The sequence below is a fragment of the Ranitomeya imitator genome, chromosome 7 (genome assembly GCF_032444005.1).
Source record: "Ranitomeya imitator isolate aRanImi1 chromosome 7, aRanImi1.pri, whole genome shotgun sequence".
NCBI classification, from domain to species: Eukaryota; Metazoa; Chordata; class Amphibia; order Anura; family Dendrobatidae; genus Ranitomeya; species Ranitomeya imitator.
The window spans coordinates 159,085,448-159,090,449 of record NC_091288.1 but is presented as its reverse complement, the minus strand read 5'-3'; the positions used below and the strand labels follow the sequence as shown (position 1 = coordinate 159,090,449).

The 5,002-nt window shown below is 47.9% G+C and overlaps 1 non-coding gene across 1 annotated transcript; it reads right to left on the bottom strand.

The window, feature by feature from the left end:
- Nucleotides 1-797: 797 nt before the first annotated feature.
- Nucleotides 798-869, bottom strand: TRNAA-CGC (transfer RNA alanine (anticodon CGC)). The gene has a single exon. It is a non-coding gene; the product is annotated as a tRNA-Ala (tRNA).
- Nucleotides 870-5,002: the final 4,133 nt, after the last annotated feature.

Here is a 5,002-nt window from a genome sequence, read left to right as displayed (position 1 = left end):
GCTCCTGTGTAGCAGATTTACTGCATTGCTATGAGCGCTGACCACAGGGTGGCGCTGATAGAAATCCGGCATCAACAACCATAGAGGTCTCAAGGAGACCTCTGTTTGTCATGCCGCTGCATCACTGACCCCCGATCACGTGACGGGGTCAGCGATGCGCTCAATTCCGGCCCGATGGCCAGAAGCACTAGTTAAATGCCGTTGTCAGTGTTTGCACTATTCAAGCTGAAAACCACATATTGCAGAGATGGATTATGGCTTGGGACAGCATGGCTTATCTGCACAACAGGTGAGAGATATGGTAGTGTATTACTTTTGTATTTTTGCAGGGGACATGGGCATCTGTGAATTAAATGAATTGGTGAGTATTTATGCTGTTTATTATTTTCAGTTTTTTACAAGGGACAAGAGTTTCAATGGAATAGGCGTAAGGTGAGTATAACTATTTTTTATTTTAAAAAATAACTGTCTAAAACAGTGCTGATTTTTTTTCAAATAAAGGACTTCATTCTGGCTGTATATTTTTTACAATATGACTATGGGATTAGTGATGGAGAGGCCCATAAATATTACCCCACTTGCCACTGACACGGCAAGTGGGAAGAACGAGGCTAAGCACCAGATTTGATGCATCTTATGCATGCGCCATAGTAACATAGTAACATAGTTAGTAAGGCCGAAAAAAGACATTTGTCCATCCAGTTCAGCCTATATTCCATCATAATAAATCCCCAGATCTACGTCCTTCTACAGAACCTAATTGTATGATACAATATTGTTCTGCTCCATAAAAAAGCTGGAGATGCCGGGGATTGAACCCGGGACCTCACACATGCGAAGCGCGCGCTCTACCACTGAGCTACATCCCCCAGCTGCCTGGGGCAGCTAAGAATTGATGTTGGTAGATGATGTCTGGTGGATGGCAATATCTCTGACCCCTTCCCAAACTATTAGCATCAACTCACAGCTGTCTGTTTAGCCTTTTCTGATTTGATTTTATAGGGAGACCCTACATCATTTTTTGGGGGCCCCCATAAATTCACAAGGAAAGGCTAAGCAAACAGCTGTGAACTTTTAGTAATAACCTGGGAACCTTATGAAATATTGTTCCTTGTCCTATATTCTTAACATAAGCCCCCAGTAGTGGGCTTTCCCTCTGCTGGTTGTGAAAATTGAGTGGGAACCCACACCATTTTTGTAATTTAATCATTTATTTTACACAGACGGGACACAGCTGCTGCTGAATACAACTTCCATTATTGTCTCTTGGTCGCGCTGATCTCAGGGAGACCAAGCGACAATGGTGAGAGCTGCCTTCTGCAGCCGGTCGCTAACTGTAATGCTGCTTGGGGCGTGGCCTAGCGAGCGATGTGAGCGGACGTGCGACGGGTCTCTCTCCCCGCACCGCTCCTAAGTTCTTACCTTTGAAGGCGTCGCCGAGCGCCGAAAAGCGGACGGAGACGCTCCGCAAGACCCCTGGGCACGGGGGAGAGGGCCGGAGGCAGGGAGAGGAGTAAAGCGGCGATGCCGCGCCGAAAACAGTCGGCGCCCGCGACTGGCGCGAAAATCCAAGATGGCGCCGTGGCAGAGGAGGAGGCGGCCAGAGCCAGTACTGAATACCGCCGGAGGCTGGAGGTAATCGCCCGGCTGGAAAGGTTTGCTCGAACGGAGGAGGGGGGTGCCCTGCTGCTGGGCCCAGAAGGGCCGGAAGAGAGGGAACCCCTGCAGAGGCAGAAGAGAGGGGGGGAAGATACCCTCAGTGTGGTGGAGGAGCAGCTTTCTCCAGGGAGGATGCAGGAGATGCATGGTGCAAATAACATGACACCTGCCGCCAGCCCAGTACAGGCTAAGGACTCTGAGGGTGCACAGCAATCAAATGTGGGGGAGCCTACACTGCAGGACATTTTCTCAGTCGTTATACACTGTAAATCTGCCCTGGCCGCACTGAATCTAAGAGTGGACGATTTAACAGTTGAAATGAAGTCCCTTAATTCTGCTATGCGTAAAGTGGAGAAAAGAGTGGAAGTGGTGGAGGAGCGCGTGGGCAGTGTGGAGGATCAGACAAATGAACTGTTAAAAAGAGAAAAGAGATACATTCAGCGCATTGCGGAACTGGAATTTAAAACAGATGACCTGGAAAACCGTTCCCGAAGGAACAATCTAAGAATAATTGGGGTGCCGGAGAAGGTGGAGGGGAATAATCCTGCTGAATACATTGAGGCATGGCTTAAAAACTCGGTGGGAGGAGCAGATCTTACTAACCACTTCTCCGTGGAAAGGGCCCATAGAGTCCCCACCCGACCCCTGCCGCCTGGATCCCCCCCTCGAGCCTTGATGGCAAAAATTTTGGACTATCGGGATCGGGAAACCCTACTAAGGAAGGCCAGGATCAGTGATGGACTGAGTATAGACGGAAATCGGATCTCCATTTATCCGGACTATTCGGCATCGGTGCTAAAACTGAGAATGAAGTTCGGGGAAGTCAAGCGGCGGCTCCGAGACCTGGATCTAAAATATTCAATGCTATACCCGGCTAAGCTCAGGGTGGTAGCGCTGGACCGGGTTCATTTTTTCCAGAACCCGGAGGAGGCTATGCAGTGGCTGGATACCAATACCAAGAAAACTGGCGTGGATCGGAACCGATGAGACTGACGCTGTGACTTCGCCACTCATCTGGTTATACCCCATGACTGTGATTTTTGAAATTGTCTTGTGTCTTTAGACAGAATGTTCTCAAAAGGATAAAACAGTGTGCTCGGCGGCGCAAAGAATACTTCATGCTGTTAGCGGTGGGAGGGGGAGAGATGGACTGCAAAGGGCTTAGTTCTAGGTTGTATCAAGAGCTCTCAGTTCTCATACAGAGAAAGAAAGTTTGTTCTAGTTGAACTCCATTGAGTTTTAGATGGGGGAGTCGAGGAAAGGGGCGGGGAGGTGGGTATCGGGGGAGACCTGAAGGAGACTGCTCTAACTAATCATTTTGTTTCTAGGAAATGGGAGGGGATGTTAACATTATAAGCTGGAATGTTAGGGGATTAGCGGACGCCACTAAACGCGCAGCAATATTTCAGTATTTACTGAAACAGAGGCCCTCGGTGATTTGCCTGCAAGAGACCCATCTAGTGAAGGAAAAAGTTGATATGTTACAGAAAAGATGGGTGCGCAAGGCGTATCATTCGACGTTCTCTAGTTATGCGAGAGGTGTGTCAGTATTGATTCATACTAATACCCCATTTGAGGAAGTTGAGGTCAAAATTGACACGGATGGTCAATATGTTTTGTTGGTGTGTAAACTCTTTAATCGTTTAATATGCATAGTATCATTGTATATACCTCCGCCATACTCTGGAAGGAAGATCCAGGACATATTGGAGTCTATAAGAGGTTGGGATGGGATCCCTCTTTTGGTGGTGGGGGATGTAAATAATATAGCAAATGACCACTGGGACAAGAGTAACCATGCACCTAAGCGTAGGGACGGTAATGACACTCCCTTTGGTAATTATCTCAGAGAAATAGGCTGGACTGATCTGTGGAGGGTCCGCAATGTCAACACATATTCCTATTCCTGTTACTCGACTACATATGGCTCGATGTCAAGAATTGATGTCGCCTTGGGAAACGATAGGATGAACGAACTGTTAAACGGGGTGGAATATAATCCTAGGATTTTATCAGATCACAGCCCTGTTCAGGTCTCTTTAAAGTTGTCAAGTCAGGATGGGTTGGGGAAGGCGGGATGGAAAATTCACCCAGTTTGGTTACAAATTTTGGACATGGAAAAGGTGGGGGCAGAGATAGAGGAGTTTTTTAAGATCAATGAAGGGAGCGCAGAATGCCATGTAGTGTGGGACACCATGAAAGCGTATCTAAGGGGAATTTTGTTTAGGGACATCTCAAGACATAAGACAAGGACCAGAGAGCGGGATCAGGGTGTCCTAGAGGAATTGAAGGCAGCAGAGGCGGCATTGGGGGAACATCGTACTGTGGAATCTCGGAATCGTATGAGGGCAGCTCAGAGGGAGGTTGACCAGCTATTTTTGAAAAAGGCGGAGAGGTTGAGGGCCTTCCAGAAAGAAACCTTTTACTCAGAGGGGGAAAAAGTGGGGCACTTGCTCTCGGTAGTGGCGTCCGCGCAAAGAGAATCTTCACATGTCTACTCTATTAAGACGGAGGAGGGAACGGTGGTCACTCAGGGGGTGCAGATCTTGGAAGTGTTCAGGAAATTCTATGACAAATTATACGCGTCCAGTGTGGAGAGGGGACCCGAAGATATGGCAAAATATTTGGAAGAAATTGATTTGCCCCGGTTGAGTAGAGAGGAGTGTGAATTGTTGGAAGAACCGATTGGGGAGGAAGAATTGGGGGCTGCATTGGCGGGCGTTGCAGGGGGTAAGGCTCCGGGAGCGGACGGCATTCCAGCTGAGATTTATAAGACCCTGAAAGAAACTCTGTTGGCCAAATTGGTAGGGGTGTATAATAGCTCGTTGGAAAGAGGGGAGTTGCCTTCGTCGATGAGAGAGGCTATTGTGGTGGTTATCCCTAAGGCCGACAAAGATCCACTGATGCCAGAATCCTATAGACCAATTTCACTCCTGACTGCCGATATTAAGATTTTGGCAAAAACCTTGGCAAATAGGTTAAGTAGGGTGATAGACAAATTGGTACACCCTGATCAGTCAGGCTTCATGCCAAACAAATCAACGGCACTCAATCTGAGAAGGCTGTTTTTAAATTTACAAATCCCTTCGGACAATGTTGGCAAAAGGGTTGTGGTATCATTGGACGCCCACAAGGCCTTTGACTGTGTGGAGTGGGGCTATTTGTGGTCAGTGTTGGAACGTTTGGGATTTGGACCTAAATTCATCTCATGGGTGCGGCTGTTGTACTCTTCCCCAGTGGCCAAAATTAGAGTGAATAATGTCCTTTCTGAGACTTTCTCTCTGTCTAGGGGAACTAGACAGGGATGTCCTTTGTCCCCACTGCTATTTGCCCTGGCGGTGGA